Source organism: Lontra canadensis, unplaced genomic scaffold (genome assembly GCF_010015895.1).
Source record: "Lontra canadensis isolate GAN:19392208 unplaced genomic scaffold, GSC_riverotter_1.0 scaffold58, whole genome shotgun sequence".
In the NCBI taxonomy this organism is placed as follows: Eukaryota; Metazoa; Chordata; class Mammalia; order Carnivora; family Mustelidae; genus Lontra; species Lontra canadensis.
In genome coordinates, this window is record NW_022631052.1 from 3,660,245 (window position 1) to 3,680,541 (window position 20,297).

General features: G+C 50.3%; 1 non-coding gene across 1 annotated transcript; it reads left to right on the plus strand.

Annotated features, from left to right (window-relative positions):
* The first annotated feature begins 225 nt into the window (after positions 1–225).
* On the plus strand, positions 226–329 carry LOC116878728. Its single transcript, XR_004384875.1, has one exon. It is a non-coding gene; the product is annotated as a U6 spliceosomal RNA (small nuclear RNA).
* The last annotated feature ends 19,968 nt before the right edge of the window (positions 330–20,297 follow it).

Sequence of the window (20,297 nt, forward strand, 5' to 3'; positions counted from 1 at the left end):
CTTGAGTTGCTCAGATGGCAAAGCCAGGTTTCAAGCTCAAGGCCCCGACCGCATCCAGCACCCGCTCAGACTTGTCTCGATTGTACCTGACAGTGCCCGGACTGAGAGTCGGTGCTCCAAAAGGTGAAATTTGTACTCCTAACACTTGCGTATCTACTTGACTCTCTGATAGAGAAATAGAGCTTTCCTACTTACAGTCATTTCCTTATAAAATAAACTTGCCGAGTCCTCACTTTGGTGGGACATACATGAAAATCGGAACGCGACAGAGATTAGCACGGCCCCTGCCCAAGGCTAACACCCAGACTGGTGAAGCCTTCCAGATTTTCACCTGTTAGGTCACTCTCTGTAGAATAAATAAATAAATAAACACTTATTTTTCGGCACTATTCACAATAGCCAAAACGCAGGAGCCGCTCAAATGCCCATCGAATGGATGAATGGAGAAACAGAATATGGTCTACCTATACACTAGACGACTACTCGTCCATAAAAAGCAACAAAGTACTGGTATGTGATCCATCACGGACGGACCTGGAAAACAGCATGCTGAGTGGAAGGAGACAGTCACCAAAGGCCACACACTGTATGATTCCACTTACAGGAAACATCCGGAAGAAGCAGACCTGTAGAGACAGAGAGCAGATTAGTGGTTGACAGGGGCTGGGGGAGGTGGGAATGGGAACCACCTGCTTCGAGGAAATGGGGTTTTATTTCGCAGAGGTGGGGGGGATGGAAGTGTTTGGGCACCAGGCAGGGGTGGTGGCTTTTACAGCACTGCGAAGGTACTAAATGCCCCCGAATTGTTCACCTCGAAATGGTTGCTTTTATGTTGTGTCCTCTCTCCATGAATAATTAAAAAATTAAGTTCAGGGAAGGAAATGCGTTTACTTGAAGAAAAAATTAATTTACTTACAGAAGATTGTGAAGTACGGCATAGCACAGGGGGCGTGCAGATGTGGGGAAAATCGTGCAGGCGGTCCGTGGAAATGATGGCGCTGTATTATGCCATGAGCAGCGCAAGGCACCTCCTCAAGGGCCAAGTCTGGCAGAGTCTGCATCTTGCCCTCCTTTGTTTTTGTTTTTGTTCCCCCCCCCCGCAGCCAGCTCAGTGCTTAAGAAATACTTGTTGAGCTCAGCTCAGCCCGGCTCAGCCCGGCTTAGTTAATTGAGTTAAGGCGAGCTGAGCAGTGCTGAATGCACCAGCTGGCTGGCCTGGAGGAGATCCAAGCTGAAGATGTTACGAATCACACTAATTCAATAAGCCGCTGCAAGGTAGTCTAAGTAATGAGACCGCGTGCCTTTCCGTACCTGACTTACCCGTGTTCCGCCGGCACCTGATGAGCCGTGCCCACCCCGTGAGAGGATAGTTCTCTCCCTGGAATCCCGGGTGCGTGTTTGCTGAAGGCGCCCGCGGAGAGGGCAGGGCGGGAGAAGCGGAACCACACAGTGCTCCTCGGCCTCGGCTGGTAGCGCCTGGGTGCTGGAAGGAAGGCCGGGCGGAAGGAAGCGGAGAACTGTCTGTCTGTCTGTGTTTGGGTGTGGCGACAACGCACATCTTCCTTGTTCGAAGCTCTCATTACGCGTCCAGTGTAGCCATCTAACTAAGAGCTCTTGGCCTTGACTCTGATTGCCTGAGTTGGAAGCCAGCTGAGGATCTCGAAGAAATTAATTCATCTCTCTGCACCTCTTGTCTCCTCACCTGTGAAATGAGGGTGATCATAGCACCTGCTGTTACAGTGTTACGGGAGGATGTCATGAAACGATACCTGACAAGCACTTAGCGCACTGTTCCGGGAACAACATCCGCGCTCCGAAAGGTTAGCTGTGCTGATTCGCAGTGGTCAGCGCTGCAGAAAAGTGCGTTTGAATAACGCAGCCGGGCCGGTGCACGGAGACCAGCTCTGCAGACCCAAGAACATGGAGCACAACAGTTAGTTGTTTGTAAACACTAACCAGGGGCACATGGCTTGCTCACGTGGGTTCTTCTGGAACAGTGGTGTAACCTCCCAGAATAAGGAGGGAGTTTCAGGAATCTGGCTGTTGTTCTCCCTTCTGGCAGGAACCTACCTACAAAGTGAGTCCCCAGCGGCTGCCTGCACCCAGAGACTAGGAAAAAAGCTGCAAAAAGCTTCCCTATTTCTGCTGCGCTCTGGAAAACTGCTCCCTTAGTGTTAAGATCTGCATCCCTGGCTAATAAATCAGTCCTGTAGGGCAGGGGTGCATATGGCGGTCTCCGCCCCCTGATCTCTAACCCACCTGCAGAGATGGAAAGGGCAGGAGGTGGTCAGAGGTGTGATTTTTTTTTTTTTTTTAGATTTTATTTATTTATTTGACAGGCGGAGATCACAAGCAGGTAGAGAGGCAGGCTGGGGGGTAGGGGAAGCAGGCTCCCCGTTGAGCAGAGAGCTCGATCCTGGGACCCTGAGACCATGATCTAAGCTGAAGGCAGAGGCTTTAACCCACTGAGCCACCCAAGCACCCCAGAGGTGTGATTTCTCAGATTCACCATGTGCTGCACTGCTGCGTGGTCTTGGTCAAGTTCCTGCCTCTTTCTGAGCTATTGTTCCTCATTTATGAATGAGTGAGAGGGCAAGGGTTGCAGAAAAATCACTGATTTTAAGCATTAAAAATAGGAGGAGCTATATCTTTAAATGAAAGCATCCAAGGGAACTGAATGTACCAACAGATACAAGAATTGCTGCATGGTTGAAAGAGAGGCCAGAGGAGGGGTACTCTAGGTACCGCCTCTGAGTTCCATCACCCATCCTCCTTATTCCCCTCCACTGTCTTCCTCCCTCCCCCAGCTCCCAAGGTGCACATTCTGAAACGTGCCGACTAGAAGGAATTCCTGTGGCAGATTGGGCTAGAGCCTTAGGGGGTCCCCGAGGTGGTCTTCCGAAGCAAACAGAAGGTAAAGGGCAGATCTGCATGCAGGTGTGCCTGTACCTTAGTGGCGGTATGACATGGGAGCAGAGGACATCAGGTCTTTTCTGCCCACCTGGCATTCATTCCTCCTTCTGGTAAGAGCACCCTGGTATTCTTTGGGGACTCACTCCCTTTTACTCCATGTGCCTGGTTTTGCTATGCTTTGGCAGTGAGCACACGGCTGGGGCCTGGGCGATCAGATTATTCTGTCATTGGTTTAGCCATAGTCATTGGTTTAACAGCAGCAGCTGACCTTGTCAGCCCCCACCAGAACTAACCCTGGGACTTTTACAGAGGCAATCAGGAGAAAGCTTGGATTTGACTTCAGGAAAACGTAAAACAGGTGGAGAGAACCAATCTAAAAATGAAACCAACACAGGGAAAAACAGAACCAAGAGACGAAGAGAGGCAAATCCCTGAAGACTAAATTGAGGGCCTAGATCCAGCCATGCCTGAAGTCAACACCGCTCTTGCCTCTCAGTTAAATAATCCACTACGTTTTTGATCTGGCTTGAGTTCATTTAAGATAGGAGCTTGTCACTTTGCAGCTGAAACCTCCTGACCATACACACAGGCAAGTTATTTATCCCTGTAAGTTTCAGTTTTCTCATCTACTAAGTGTCTCTAAAAAGCTCTAAACCTCACCTTAAGTGGGTCTATAAACACATACATCACAGCAGCAGGACATGAGCAATGGTGGGCAGTCTTGAATATGTCTTAGTTCCAAGTGAAGCAAAGTCCATTTTCTTCTCTCAGTGAGTGTGGGGCTGGAGGGAGCGACAGACAAAAGACCATTACAAACAGAAATGGAGAAAGCAGGGGAAGGCCACATATTAACCAGAAAACGCCGTGGGGGGAGTGCATGAGGCCCTGATTTTGGATTTTTCAGTTAGAAAGGAGAGGTCAGCAGTGGGCTAAGTTTCCCACAGTTCTGGAAGGAGGGCTAAGCCTGAGGGAAACCCCCAGTCGTATAACCCCCCAGGCTTTTGAGGCCAGGGAAAATCTAGGGGAACTGCTGCAAAGAATTTGTCTTCGAGCAGAAGGTTCAGAGGACTGAGCTCCGCAGCTGGGGGTGAGCTCCTGACAGTCTATCGCAGTTCACGGCCAACTTCGTGCACGTGGCCAGATATCCCCTGGACAGACAGACTGGCCCTTTGTGGCTCAGGAGAGCTGTTCCTGGGGAATGCCGCCTCAGAACACCCTTGTGGTCTGCTCAAGAACCCTTGAAATCGAAAGCCCTGAGCTCGCCTTGTCACAGCCATGGCATATAAATACCACCAGTGGGGGGATTTCCCACGGAATTTTTTGCAACCACTCAAATGTTTCATTTCCCATTGTTTGCCAGCCCCTCTTGGAGCCTCAGCTGTCAAAGCAGCAGCAGACACGGGCTGCTTTTCCCCCAGGATCCCACAGTGCTTTGCTCTTGCTTCCTCTCCATGCTGGGAAGCTGGCGTTGGTCGGAGATTATCGGCTCGGCCGGGGAATAAGGTCTGTTAGTCAACTAGTGAAGCAAGTCAGCGGAGGGAATACCGGCTCTCCCCAGCCCACCCTGCTGGGGAGGCAGAGCTCTGGGCCACCCCTCTGGTATTTGTCACAATCAGGGCGACTAATAATCATACTTATAGAAAAAAATCCCTTCCACAAATCCAAAGGACTTGACCAAAATATATGATACAGATGTTAATTTTTTTTGCTTTTTAAATATGAGCCCGAAACATTTCCCCCCCTGACTCAGCGTGCTGTAATGGAATTCTGAGTTGTATCGCATTCATCAGTGCGAAGAAAAGCTCATCTTTATTGATTGACTACAAAGCATCTGTTTTAGGCGGGCACCTTGCTAGGCATTCTGGGGACTCGAAGATGAATGAGGTATAGCCGCCTGCCGGTGAGGAGTCCATCGCTGAGGGAGGCGTGGAGATTTCAAGGCAACGTGGAATGGGAGGACGATGGGGAGTTTGTTCAGGGGATGTTGGTCTGGGGGTGAATGAGAGCAGCCAGAAGGATACGCACATGCTCTGTCACCAGTTGGCACTGTCTGAATACAGTAGGCATCACCCTGGGCACCCAGACAAGGCTGGGCATGTGTGGAGTAGCCTGATTCCGTGAGATCAGGAATGGTGAGGATACCTGTAAACAACCCCTTACCAGGGCCCGCCCCCTTCACAACAGAGGTTGCCTCCATAATGAATTAATTTAAGTAGTCATTCGTTCATTCATTCATTCATTCATTCTTTCATTCATCTGTTAAAGCCACAAATATGAATGGATTTTTTTAGGATGTGCCAAATAGGGACGAGGCTGAGGATAGCCATTAAGTGAATACATAAAATAATAAAGAAATATATGATACAGGAACAATCGAATACACCTATGAGAATCTGCCTGCCCCCCATTACTGATCTCCTAATTTATGCCAGGTGTTGCACGAGCTACAAATATGGGCCAACACTTTGTGTAGCAAAACCCTGAAGGCCGCCCAGAATGCCCGACGGAAAGATGTGACAGCGGCATGCTGCAGCTTGCATGGCACCGTCTACACCCATGGACACTCGGGATCCTGCCAGCAAGACGGAGGCAGGCCGTTTAGGGGCTACTCTCTTTACTTTGCATGGCAGGAATGCAAGGCTCGGAGATGTGAAGGGAGGTCACACAGCCAATAGACCAGGATTGCTGTGCCTACTTTCACAGTGATAGCAACAGACACAGAGTGAAATGGCCATTTTATTTTCCCCATTTTATTTTGTTTCCTTGCAGAGGAAACAAAAGTGCAAAATTCCACCTGGAAGGGAAACTTAAGATCTTGAGACAGGCAAGTCTCAGAAAGTAGAGATTGGGGAGATTTTAACACAGGACACGAGTTCCAAGGTGTCTCTTCTAATGGGACCTGTCCTCCCTGCCTCCCAGGGGGCAGGTCTTAAGATGGCTAGAGGGTGATCTGAAGTCACCAAGACTAACATTTACCCACACTGTGATATCCCAGACACCACAGTATTCCCGTGCAGGGGTATTAAGACTCCCCTTTTCCGGTGAGGAGGTTGAATCCCAGACCACACTCAAGCAGCAGTAGCAGAAGCAGAATTACAACTCTGGTCCACGTGAGCTGAGCCCCAGAACCTGTAGAGCTTCCGACACTCAGAGCTCCCTTCCCCAGGGGGCCTAGGAGCCCTGCAGCAGGATGCTGGTGCAGCGGGCCTGGAGAAGCAGGGGCCCAGGGCAGTGGCTGAGGCTGCAGTGTCACAGGGCAGTACGGCCCAGCCCACCCACTTTTTAACATGGTGGCATCCCTGACAGACACCCTTGTCCTTTTCCTGTGCTGCCCATCGTAACACAATAAATAAAGCCTTAGAGTAACGTGACCTGAGCCAGGCAGTAAATGATGGCACTGTCAGTTGTACGCGACTGTTGAAACAAACACAGACTGTAATCATCGCGCTGTACGGGGAGAAAGACATTTGGCAAATGAGATTCCATTTTCACATTGGTTTGTGCTGAGCATATAAATTTCCTGCGGGCCGGCCAGCGTTGGGGATGTGTAATTGATTGCCTGCATTATAATAAACAAGCCGTGACAGGTGATCATTCATCATATTCCGCTGAACGTTCCAGCACACCAGCGAACGGAGGAAGAGAGGGAACGCGCGAGCGAGGGGAGAGGAGAGGAGGAGTCTGGGGGAGGGGTGGGGGTCGGAAAGACCGAGTATTCCCGACAGACTGAAAGCCAGGGAAGGGGCGGGGGAGAGCATCCGCAGAGCGGGCTCGGGGAAAGTGAAAGCAATTACTATAATTCTTTTGATTATCTAATTTGTTCTTTCTGGTCTTCGTTGTAGGACCCTCCCCCCACCCCACTCCAACATAGGAGGTCCCCCTTGGGGACTCGGGAAGACACAGAGAATGCTCCTCCCAAGATTGAGGGGAGGAAGGGGAAAGGAGAAGTGGGGGAGGGGCCGCGTCTAGTTGTAACCGGAGTAGATACATTCGGGAAAACCTCGGGAGGAGGGGTGTGTGTGTGTATGTGTGTGTGTGAGAGAGTGAGTGTGTGCGCGCGCGCACGAGCGCGCGCGCCCGTGTTCCGGACTCCCGCTTCGCTGCTGCACTGTGATGCCTCCAATCAGAGGGCTAGGAACCAGCCTCCTTAAATAAAAAAAATTTAAAGGGTGTTTGAAAAACACACACGCACACACGCACAAGCAAAAAGTTCCTTTTATTAGAGAGAAGGGCAGAATCCAAGTTGGCACGGGATCTGTTTCCAGAAGCCTGTCATATGGTGCTCTCTCTCCTCCCCCTCGTCCCCCGCCCCAGCTCTCTCTGTGCCCTTGGCCCTGGGTTGGGGGTCGAACAGGAGCCGTTGGGAAGCAACCTCCTCTCCAGGCACGTCAACGTAGACAGACACGAGGCGGAAGCACATTGGCATATGAAGGACAGAAAGACAAATGAAGAGCTCTGGGGCCGGGCGTGCATTAAATAAGTACTTACATTATTGGAAAGGCCCAGGCCCTCAACTAGGGGTTTAGTGAAGAGCGGGGACGGGGTGTGTGTGTGGGGTGGGGAGGTTGGTCTCCCCAGTTCTCATCCTGCCAATCTCCAGCCTTCCCATCTCTGCCCATCAAATGCCCTGTCATTCCCACCAGGGTACCAAAACCTTCCCGCAGGTGGGAGCCTCAACCCCTGGGAGCTGGGAGTTGAGGGGGCGTGGCCCGCGCTAACATCGGGGGCGGAGTCCGGGTGGAGCTGAGCCGGGGGCGGGGCCACTCTGAAGGGGGCGGGGCAAGCGCAGAAGAAAGACAGTGACGTTTTGGGGGTCTTTGCTTCCTAGAGCCCTCTGGCTTTTTATCATAGCCTTAATAACTTGTAACCTGGTACCTTTAAGATTATTATAAAATCATCGCTTTTGGAGAATCTCTTCAAGGGACCTGCCTCCAAAAACTGACCTCGGCCCCAGCAGTGTGGGCTGCTTCCTTCAGTGATTGGTGTTCTTTGAAAGATGTAGCAGCCCATTTGGGTCTCTCAAGAATTCCAGGAGATAACTAGGGCAGGTGCTGTTGTCCCGACATGCTTATCCCTTTCCATCTCCAGTTAGCAACCTCTAAAGTAGGTAGGTCTAAGGGTCCTGAATTTACAAGGGAAAAGACTGAGGCACAAAGAAATGAAGTTACGTACTCCAGGTCCAGCAGCAAAAATCTGAATGAAAAACCGAATCCAAGGACCCTCTTCCAGCATGCTTTCCAGCATCCCTATGAGGATGCATATTTTCTTCTTCCAAGCCCCATAAGTAAGTGCACAAGGTATGTGAGGGGGCAGAGTTCAGTCTGTTTGGAATGAGTGTGTGTCCAAGCCCTCACCAACCCTCTTGCTTTTTTATTTGCTATATATCCCTCAGATCTGCCCACTTTTCTCCACCAGCATTGTGCTCCTTTGTCCGAGCCATCTCTCTCCTGGACCACTTCTCCTAGGACCTCACTGGCCTCCTTTCTCACCTTGTTGCCCACTCCCATCCCTTCCCCAGCTGCAGCCAGGCTGGTCTGTGGGTTGTGGTCAGTGTGAAAACATTATCCAGCCACTTTACCAGCTGGCTGGCCCCCTTCCCTAGCTCCACATTATTATTATTACAGTCATTATTATTTTTATTAAATACATGTAATGAAAAATTTACCTTTTAACCATTTTGATGTGTGTGACTCAGTGACATTAAATAGATTCACGCTGTTGTACAACCCTCACAACGATCTGTTCCAGAACTTTTCCACCATTGCTCGAGTTGAAACCCCTTACTCGTTAGGGCTTACATCCCCTTCGGACGCCCCCTACCCTGCACCTCCTCCCCACCCCAAGCAGCCACCCCAGTCTGCTTTCTGTCTCTATGGATTTACTTATTCTGGACATTTCATGTAAATAGGACCCGAAAATATATAGTCTTTTATGACTTTGTCCTTCCCTTAGCATCATGTTTTTAGTGTTCATCCATGTGGTAGCCAGTGGCAGAACTTACTTCTTTTTTGTGGTCAAATAATCTTCCATGGTGTATGGATATATCACGTTTCCTGTATCCATTGATGAACATTAGGCTTGTTTCCAGCTTTGGGCTGTTATGAATACTGCCTCTCTGAAACTTGTGTACGAGTTTTCCTTTGAACATCTGCTTTCAGTTTCAGGGGGTATATATTCAGGAACGGAATTGCTGGGTCCTGTGGTTATTCTGTATTTAACCTGTTGAATCAGTGCCAGGCTGTTTTCCACTTTCCGCGTAACTGCGCCGTCTTACATGCCCACTAGTGGAGTGCCAGAGTTCCAGTTTTTCCCATTCCTTGCCAACACTTGCTATTTTCCTGTTGGTCCCCCCCACCCTTTCTGGCCTTCCTAGTGGGTGTGCCTAGCTCCATCTTTCAGGTCTTTCCCCCTTACTGTTATCCTTTTGCCTGTCATATCCTCAGAGGTGCTGTTCTCTTACACTTAAGAGGGGCCTTGGTATATACGGTGACTTTCCCCTTTCCTCCTCTCCAAGGCTAGAGCAGACCCCCGCATCTGGGATGCATCTCACTCCCTTAGCCTTGCTCATTGTCCCCTATTTGGTAATTTTACATTTCCTTCTATGTGTACCGATTAATGTCCATCTTCTCAACTTGACCACAACTTCCCCGCCTCCCAGGCAGGGACAGCTGTGCTTTTGCCATCCATTGCAACCCCAGCACTTAGCACCGTCCCCGGGAGATCCTAGGTTGCTCAATAAATATTTGGTGAATGGAAGGATGAACAAAGAATGAGATCCAAGTTTGGGTCCTATGTCCTTGTGAATTTCTCTTTTCTTTTTTTCACAGTCCAGTGGAGTTAACAGGCCTCAGTAAGTCAGGAACTGGAAAACCTGCTTTGTCCATAAGGCATCTGGACACTGATGGGGTTCTGGCTGCAGAAATAGTACTCAACTAACATTTCCCTTCAGAGCCATCGTGATTCTGGCAGGGGATTCTGAGTCTTGCTTGGGAACGATGTCGGTCCTGCCCTGTAGTGCTGCTGAAGGTTTAGGAACTTGAAATATATTTGTTTGGTGTAAACATGACCTCAGCATGACAGGGTGATCCCTGCGTTTGGCAAGCCATTAATTTTTATGTAATGACAACGGCCACAACAAACTGCATTCCCCACCACCACCACCACATTCTGAGTTGTTCTTAAGGTCAGATCTGTGGGATCGTGCGAGACAGGAAAACCTAATAAACCAAATGTAGTGGTGAGTTCTCTGGGTTTACAGCTCCCCTCCTCTACACAGCTCCAAGGAACTGAAAATTGAGGACAAAAAATTCATGCTGCTACTTTCTTTCCAAGGAACTCCAAATGCTTCTGAAGCTCTTCATCCTGCGAAGTCATTAGTGGTCGGATAACACCAGGCCCATCTTGAAGACAGGGAAACAGAGGCCCAGAGACCTGAAGAAGCTTTGTGAGGGCCCCTCTGATCAGGAGGCTGCAGGCTCAGGCAGAGAGCCCCCTCCCTCCCATTTTTCTGGTCCACATCCTCTCCATTAGCTTGATTAGGACAATTGATTTATTCATTCTTAGTGGTTGAGGGGGGAGCCCAACATGCCATTTGTGTGATATAAATATCTCTGGAAAAAGCTAAAAAACATTGTGTCATACATATTTTCTTAATACCACAGTCAATCACATATGCCCAAGTGCATAGTTCCATCACCCGAGGAGACGGGCGGGGGGCAGTGGGTTGGAGGAGACTCAGGAGAGGCTTAGCTCTGGAATCTTCAGTCCCGGCTAAAGATATCCTGCAGGTTGTTTTTATTTTTTTTTTCCCCTTTATTATATTACCTTTAGAGGTCCAGGCCTCGAGGTCTCAGAAGCTTGGTGTTGGGTCAGAATGTTAGTAGGCAGGACAGCAAGGGTACCAGGGAACCTGTTATACTGTCCGATTTCCAAAGAAGATGGGGATTGTCACTTTCTCACTCAGCGTGGTCCTTGGACTCACTGAAGGATTTGGATCTCAGCGTGGTTCCTCTTCTCCCACCCCACCCCCCATCATCAAAAGACCTTTAATCCCAGTGATTCTACTGTTAGGAATTTAGCCCAAGGAAGTAATTAAAGACGTGTAAAATGGCTTGGTGACAGGATGGCCCCCACCACAGGTAGAGGATGGTGAGAGATCAGAGGCAGCTCCTATAGTCAATCAGCCATAGATAACCAATAAGTAAGGTCTGTGGTTCCTCCTCTAAAACCCTGCTCAGATTAAAAAAAAAAAAAAAAAAAAGACCGAAAAGAAGTAAGCCAAGGTGTTCACATCTCTTTGTCCTTGCATGTGGAACTATGGCTAATTTTTTTCTTTCGTGTAATAAGTTCTTATTTTGAGGTGATCTATTCAGAATCAATTTTAAGTTCGTTGACTCTAAAGGAGATTGTACGAAATCACCATGATTTAGAAATCAGAAACAGAACAGGAAGGGCACATAAGTAAAGGCCTGGAGGCAGATCAGGGTCAAGGAGGAAGGCAGCCTGCCTGGACTGGGGGATTCCAAGTTCTGAGTGCTGAGAAATACGGTGGATTTGTGGGTTGTGAACAGACTGTTTATCTTTTGAAAGCCAAGGAGAGGAAAGTACACTGCATATGACAGACAGCTGAGAGCCACTCTAGATTCTTGAACAAGAAAAGACACTAGAAGTTCCAATCAAACCAAGAAGAGATGGTCCAAGAATTGAATATGCTGGAAGCCAGTCTGGTGGTCTCCTAATTCGGTTGTGGAGGGTCTGCTATCACTGGATCTGGGGGTAAGGGTTTTAGAGAACACAGAACTCTAGATATGAAAGAAGTCTTGAGCTTGCCTTCATTTTACAGACAGGATGATAGCCCAAAAAGTTAGATAGATTGTTGCCAGACCCCTGCAGAAAGATGGTGGCTGAGCTGGGACCGGCAACCAGGGATTCTTATTCATAGCCAGTCACAGCCCATTTCATGCTGCCTGGGCTCCCATTTCTGAGATATTAACTGCATGCACAGCCTTCCAGGAAAACTGAAGATCTTGGCTTACTTTTTGGAATCCCACCTAAAACTCTTGTCTTTTCATTCATCTGTCCTTCCAGCAGCTAGTAGAACACAGACAAGCCCAATGCTAGTGTGGGGGCCAAGAGGAGAGGAGGATGACATCTAGTAGGTGCTCAATAAATATTTGTGGAAGGGGAGAAGGAGGGAAGAATAGTTCCTACCCTCAGATCACTCAAGATCAAATTCAGGAAACAGACACAACCTTGTAGGGAGTGTGAAAGACATGGTCGCATGCTCAGGCAAAATGTGTCACAGAACTAAATTCAAAAAAGTGGACTCCCAACTTCTTTTATACAAATATTTAATTCAGCTGAAATTTAGAGGGCGTGCCTGCAATGAGCCAGGTCAAGAGATTAAAAGTTCTGTTAGTTCCCCACTGGGAAAATGAACAGGGAACAGGAGGAGGGATCTGTGGAAGGAGAAAACCCAAGGAGTCGCCCAGCACCCAGAAAGGATTGATATTTTGAGTTTCTTTGGACAACCTTGACCTCTTTTTCAAATTCCAGTCACTTGATTTGATGTTCTTTGGCACACAGTTTCTGGGGTCCACAGCTCTGGTCTGATGGGGGGAGGGCAAAGCACAAGCCACTACCGGACCCTCCCACCCGCCTCGTCCTCCTCCACTGCCAGTTTCCAGTTATTCAGGCTTCTGGGGCTATTTCAACCTCACGTTGCCAAGCGAACATAAATCAAGAGGCCACAGCTCCGGGGCTCTTTGAGAAACTCGGAGGGACTCTGCAGAGCCTTTCCAGAGGGGCACATGGGGGAGGAAGAGGAATGAGACATAAGGAGAAAGTTATATGTGGTTCCTTTAATCACGGGGTGGAAGGAGAGGGAGGAGAATGTTCAAACAGAGCCCTGAAAGGCTTGCCGAGAAGTCAGCTTTAAGCTGCACTGTTCTAGCAACTGCTGCTGGCATCACTGGGGTTTGTCTTGGCCCAAACCTGTCCTGGGAAACAAGAGAAGCTCACGCTCTTGGAATTTGCTCCCTTAACGATTCACTCAGCAACTCGGCTTTGGTGGACAATAAAAAAGAAAAAAAAAAAAAAGGAAAGAAAAGAAAAGCCATCAAGCCAGTGGTTACGTGTGCACTGCCAAATTCACCAGCTTGGGCTGGGCTGGGCGGTGGGGAGGAAGAGAGAAACTTTTCTGTGGCTCCCACAGGGAGGTGCTCCCAGCTGTATGCAGCCACGTCCCGGAGTGGGATCCCAAGTGGGACGCAGAAGCAGCAGTCTGGAGAGGTCTGATTCAGACGCCATCTGCTGCACTCCACGGGCACGAGAGAGAAGCAGTGAAGGTGCAGAGGGGCGCTCAGACGGCTCCTTTATTGAGTGCTTTCCACGCACAGGCGCTATACCCATGCTTCCCATCCCTGATCTCATGGGTCCTCCCAGCAACCCCGCCAGAGCATAATCGTCAGCCCCATTGTGCAGCTGAGAGCTCTGAGCCCTGACCCTTAAGAGTGAGCCGGGGCATCTGTATGTGAATCTGGTCTCTAGTGCCCACAGGGCCATTCTCTGGACCATGGTGCCTTCCCGCCTTTATTTCTGGCTTGATCTCCCCATGTCACCACTGAACTGTCCCCGATAACTTGGAAAACCCAGACAGTCCCGCCCTCAATCAGATGGAGATAGGACAGAGACCATGGGAGGTGTCGTTCCCGGCTGAGTTACTGTGGCCCTCACAGCGCTGGGGAAACCCCCATGGCTCACAAGGGTCGTCAGTCTGGCGTGGTCAACTCCTTGTAGGTGCATAGCTAGAATTCAGGGGTTCATGCATAGAGCTGGGAAGAAAAATACCATTTTTACCTCCAGTAACCTCTCCTAGAAAGGCAGTATTTTCTTCTCTTGGGAACGCAGGTGACAAACCATGGTAGTGTCATCACTACCATGTGACTTCAGCCCTCACACACTCAGAGCCTTCCCTATCACTAACAGTTGTTGCAAAATATCATTTGTGCTTCTGAAAAGTTAGAAACCGCACAGATAGACTAGTGATGGGGTCTCATTACTCCGGACATAATAAAGAAGCTCATATATTACTTCTTCACACAGTTGGCTTTTCAGGTTTTGATATCTGCGTTATGGAATAATTGGTTTCCTTTGCAATCCTGTATGCTTTATTTTATGCACTGAAAAGCAGTGTTTTGAAAAGGGATCCGTAGGCTTCACCAAACTGCCCAAGGGGTCCTGGGAAGGGGAAGTGAGGCTCCCTCTCTTAAAAAGTGTGTAGCCTAACAGGGAAAGAGACAAATACACGCATGGATATGTCAGATGCAATCTGTAGTGTAAATGAAAAAGTAAACTCTTTGAGGCCAAGGGCTGCATTTTTAAAAAATCCTATCATAGTGCCCAAAATAGTGCCTGATAATCTATAGTGATCGGTGATCAAGAAGTAGTGCCAAATGCATGAGCTCAACCATCCCCACCTACACCGCTGGGTGTAGAAGCTGAGTGATCGCGGGTGAGTGACGATTGCCTTTCTGTGCCTCAATTTCCTCATCTGGAAAATGGGTTGAACAAAACCTTTTCCCAGACATTGTTGACAAAAATCAAATGAGACAAAAGGCGTGTGTGCACCTCGTGTAGTCCTGGGCTATGTGCGTGGCAAAGGTCAGCTCAGTCTGGCAGCAGCCAAAACCTCTCTTCTAGAAAGATCAACCCTGAGAAACCTACCCTGTAGGCTCCACCCCGTGGGTAAGAGGTGAGTCACCCTGGAAGAGTCTGCATCTGAAGAAATCAGAAGAGGGTCTGAGAAATCAGGGGATATGGGTCTGTCTGCCCCTTTCGGTGTTTCTCTGAGAGCCCCGATGCCCCACATTACCTCTGTGCGGAGAGCACTGCCTCAACCTTCATGGTCCCTGGGTCGCAGAATAGGATGGGCGGAGGAAGGATGGGGCGCTCAGGTCCCTTGGCTGCTCCCCCCCACACCGCCCCCGCCGCACGCCTGGGGGGTGTAATCCGTGATTGGAGGGTGCCTGCCTTATCTTGCCTGTGATTGCTTCACCCCTCTCCCGCTCCCACATTTGCTTGGAAGATCCTGTGTCTGTGAGGGCTGGTAAGAACCTGGAACAGCCTTTGAAGGTATCCAGCCAACTGAATTTAATTAAGCTGCAGTTCCAGAAGCCAGCAGCATTTTCCTGAGAAAGCAATACAATTTCCAAAAGTCCCCTGCCACCCTTGTGTTGCCCACTGCGCATTCTTCAGGCTTTGTCACCAAACTGTCCATAGGACAGTTTCCTTAGACGATGGATCTGATTGATAAGACCTTTTTTTTTTTTTTTAAGTTAGCATCACTGTCTTAAGCTAGGAGCATCATGACCTGCCCCTGACACTGCATTTCTTCTTGCTTCCCAAAACTGATATGATAGGACCTTTATCTTGGTTTCTCAGATGGCCCCAGAGGCTGACATTTTGGCAAGTCATGATCCCACCAGCTCAAGATGAGGGCAGGGTCACCCTCCACTCTGGAGCCAAATGGTGGTTGTATTATTGCACTAAGTACAGTTAAGTGGTGGCTAAGGAATAATCCTGCTTCCGAACATACTTTTCATTCATTCTTCAGTAATTAAGCCCTTATTATGTGCCGGGGGCTGAGAATATAAAGACAACATGACTGCCACCTTCACAGAACTGTAGATGGTCAGAGGAGCCGCAGATAATAAGTACATAAGCAAATAAAGACATGAAACAGCTACAGATTGTTATAAGCGCTAAGAAGAAAGAAACAGATGGCTGGAGAATCATGAAGGGATATTCTTAGATAAAGTCAAAGAAGAGCTCTCTGGGAAAGTGACATTCTTCAAGCTAAGACCTAAAGGATGAGACTGAGCCAGCCATGGGAAGAGCCAGGGCAAAAAGATTCCAAGGCAGGAGGAACAGCAAGTGCAAAGGCCCTGAGGTAGAAAAAGCTTGGCAAGAGCTAGGAACTGACAGAAGATCAGGGTCGGTAGAGTGTAACGCATCAGGAAGCGAGTGGCAAGAGGTGAGGAGGGGAAGAAGGCAAGACAGAAGCCCTGCTGGAGCATGGAGACCACTGCAGAGTGTTTGGGTTTTACTCAAGGGGGCAAGGAAGGGAGCTGTAATTTACCTGGGAGGTGCTCCACGTATCAATTTGTTGGATGAATAGGAGATTTAGAAATAGTTTCCCATTTGGAAGCCTAGCCATCAAAACTTCAGCAATTACATCCCTGTCTCAATCCCCCCAGGACTCATTAACTCTATCACTCAGTTGGCCCTTTTGCATATTTGCCTATAAATGAGCTCTACAGAAATGGTTTCAGAAGACCTGGGCTTGGGCTGGCCCAGGCAGCCGCATCGCCAGGCTCCAAAGGGAAACCACTTTCCTCGTGTTCTCTGTAAAGGACATTTCTGGGAGCACAACCAGAGTTGGATGAGGTGGGGTCCCCTCGAGTTGTGCAGGGAGGGGTCCTGGTCCCAGCCCTGACACTCACAAGCTGCTTTTAAGACCTGCAGTTTTGTGATCTAAGGAAGTGGGCAATGCTGCACTGACCTCCTGGGGTTGTCGAGAGCTTTCAAACTAAGGAAGTGAAAGCAAGGTCTTTGAAGGTGTAAAGAGGTGTTCCTGACCGGGAGGTCCTGGTGTGGGCTGCAGGGACCAGTGGCCCCCGGAAACGCATGCAAATATCGTGTGTGCATGTCTGTGTACACAGGGGAGTGTGTCGTTCAAAGGAGGGGTCCCGAAATTCTCTCCTCGGTTTCTCAGAGACCCGTGAACCGCCAACGGTTAAGAGCATCTCCCGCTTGGTGGCTGGGACTGGTGTTGGCCCTTGAAGTTGCTCCCTTGCTCTGAGAGCTGGTTAAACACCTGCTTGGTGGTGCTGTCTTATCTCCTCCCCCGAATCTGTAAGCCATTTGGTGGCTGGAGGCTGTCTGCATGGACCCTTCCCTCCCCACCTTCCAATCTTGCTGACTTCCTCTCCCTCCCAACCGCCCCCCCCTCCCGGCTTCCCCCAGATGCACCCAGCAGGGATCCAGCAGCCCCCAGGGCCAAGCCCTTCCCCCACGGTGCACACCAGGAGGCCCCCAGGTCTCTGCTGCTCCAATGGCCAGGACTGGGTGAAAGGAGCTACATCAGTGTGTACTATTTGTAGAACCAGCAATTGCCTTCCTCCTCCCGGGTCACCAGATGCCTTCTCCTAGACGCAGGGCTTCTGCAGCTCCCTCCCCGCCCCCGGTGCAGTAACTAATGGTGGGGATTTCTGGCACCATATTAGGCCTGTGAGGAAGGTGGCAGGAAGAGGAGGGGAGAATTTTAACCTTCCACCCACCTACTGAGGGTTGACCCTTGGGTGGTTTATCTCCATCTGTGTGACACACATCCCCTATGGCACCCAGTCACCTAACAAAAGCAATAAATAAATAATGGTCATCTCCAGCCCATACACCCACCACGCCCTCCCGGGATCTTAAGGCAGTACACTCGCCTCTCACCTAGCCCATTCCTAACTGGTTCCCCCACCTCTCCCTGACGAGTCATGAACGTAATGATACCTTGCGTTGATGTTGCCTGTTCCTTCTCAAGGTCTCCAAAATTACTTGGCTGTAATTATCCCCTCATCCTCATTTCTGAGTTAGATTAAAAAGGCAGGGTGGGTGTTCTACCCCTACTCCCCCTGGCAAAAGGACCGCACTCCCAACCCCTTGCCCATCCCTGAATTTGATCAGTCCTAAGACTCTCAAAGTCTTTCTCATCTGGAGGCAAAGCAGGTGTTGCTAATTATGCTAACGTCCCCAATGGCCCCTCAGTTCCTGGGTCTGGGGGAAATCCCCTTGCTTAGGAAGATTCCCACAGGGAAGAAGAGGTCTCCGGACCCCGTCCCTGCTCAGCCAGACCCTGGGAACTTGCTGCCGCCCCGGGGCCACAGTGAATTCAAATGCAGCCCCTCCAACACCCCACCTTAGATGCTTGTGAGTTAAGGATTCTGGACGGGTTTGCATCTGTACAGCAGGCTTTGACTCATGCCTTCCTTGGCTTCCAGAACAAAGCGCACCACCGTGGTGAGTGTCTCCACAGTAGGAGGAGGATGGCCCTGGGGGGAACCAAGAGGTTTGCTCCTGGCTCTCATTTGCTGAAAAACCCAAGGAGAGCATGAGTCGGGAGTTTCCAGGCCTCGACTGCTTTGTCAATTAGATGGGTTTCACATTAGCCCCTCTAGGGGCCTCATTAGGAGGCTGGCGGCATGAAGAGAAATAACAGGTGTGAGGGTGCTTTGAAAAGCATCCATGTGGGACTCTGGGGCGGAGCCGACTCCTCTCTGAGGATCGCAGGTAGAATTTCAGAGCCAGAGGTTCACTCAGGCCCCATTGGCCTGTCATTTTCCAGAAGAGGACAGAGGAAATGAGTGACTGCGATAGGCTAAAAAATGCCTCCCTGCCCCACCCCCCAAAGATAACTCCGTGAGCCTGTGAATGTCATCGTATTCGGGAAGGGGGTCTTTGCCAAGGAGAGGAAGTTAAGGATCTTGAGATGAGGTGATCATCCTGGATCACCCAGGGAGGCCCTGCGTGCGGTCCTACCTATTGCTGTCTGTTAGCTAGGCAGGGAACAGACACACTCAGAAGACAAGCCGTGTCACCAGAGGCAGACCATGGATGGCTGCAGCCACCAGAAGCTGGAAGGGTCAAGGCAGACAACCCCCACCCCTGCCCCCTGCCCCGGAACCTTCAGCGGGAGCACCGCCCTGTGAATGCCTTGATTTTGGACATCTGGGCTCCTTAAAACATTTTGTTGTCTTACTCCCCTCAAGCTGGTGGAAACGTGTTACAACCACCCCCCGAAGCTAATACAGGAGGTGCACGAACTCCCAGCACATATGGATGGTAGAGCCAGGCATTCTGGCTCTGCATACAGCGTGTAGCGTGTCACATCCTGCCTTGTCTCTCCCAGAGGTGAGGAAGGGGAGCTCTATGCTACCCAGAGAGCCATTTCCAAAGCTCAGGGACGGGGAAGATGGCAGCCATTGAAAGTGGCCCCTTCTGGTGGCCTGGAAGGAGGGGAGGAGGGGGCCACTGCGTGAACCCCGACGCTAGAACTCACATCACGTCCCAGAGACCCAGCCGGCCGCCTAGCAGTGTCCTCTACCTAAAGAGGCCTAGGTCTTAGCTACAGAGGAGCTGCCTAGGGATGCAGGACTGTTTCCTCTGGGCCACGAGTGGGTCCCTGTGCTCTGGGCCTCCCACTGCAGCGCAGGTGCCCATGGGGCAAGCCACTGGTCCTCAATGTGTCCCGGGGACAGTGGTTTGGTTCAGTTCCCACCTGGAGCCTAGCAAGGAAGGCCGTCACCACTAAAGGGTCAAGTCCAAAGGGCCCGTGAGAATAATCTCATGTTCCAGGACCTCCAAAGACATATTTCTGATCCAGAGCAGATTTTCACAGAACTGTCAGAAATGAGCACCTCCTGACTTCTGGTCCCCCAGCGAGCCAGTCGCCGATGAGAGAATGACCTGCTGACATTCTGGCATCTTCTGGTCCCAGTTCCCAGAGCTACACAGCAGAGGGACAGGGGGAGCAGCTACATTTGAACCCAGCATGATCGGGGAGCACAGCAGTCGTTGGGAAGGCGTCAGTCTTACCTTCTGGTAGTCTGAGCTGAGCGCAGATACCTCACATAGTCAGGGCCGCACTAGGGGCCTCCTTCTGCTGACAGGAACACGGGTCAGTGGTGGTTTCTTTGCCAACACTGCCTGCTGTGTGCCATCCTGGACACACACAGAAACACGAGGGGTCTGTCTACCCCCTGGGGTTCTCAGCTTCGGCACCGCGGACACCTGGAGCTGGCTGATTCTTTGTTGGGTGTCTGTCCCATGCACTGTTCGCACTCAGCAGCATCCTAGGCCACGAGCACCTTCCACTCCGCGTGGCAAATAAAAGTGTCTCCAGACATTGCCCACAACTCTCTGGAAGGGCAGAATCGCCTCCAGCTGGGCCCCGCTAGTCTGTCTACATACCTGGTTTCCCTTCGCCAGGTGATAGAAGCTCTCATGCACCGTCACCCCTGGGATACTTCCAAATTCACGGTCCTTCTCCACCGCCGCTGTGTCCCCTCTGTTGGATGGGACGTAAAAGTAATCATGGTGACGACAATTTATTGCATGCTTATTTTATTTTATTTTTTAAAGATTTTATTTATTTACTTGACAGACAGAGATCACAAGTAGGCAGAGAGGCAGGCAGAGAGGTGGGGAAAGAAGGCTCCCTGCTGAGCAGAGAGCCCGATGCGGGGCTCGATCCCAGGACCCTCGGATCATGACCTGAGCTGAAGGCAGAGGCTTAACCCACTGAGCCACCTAGGCGCCCCGCAGGCTTATTTTAA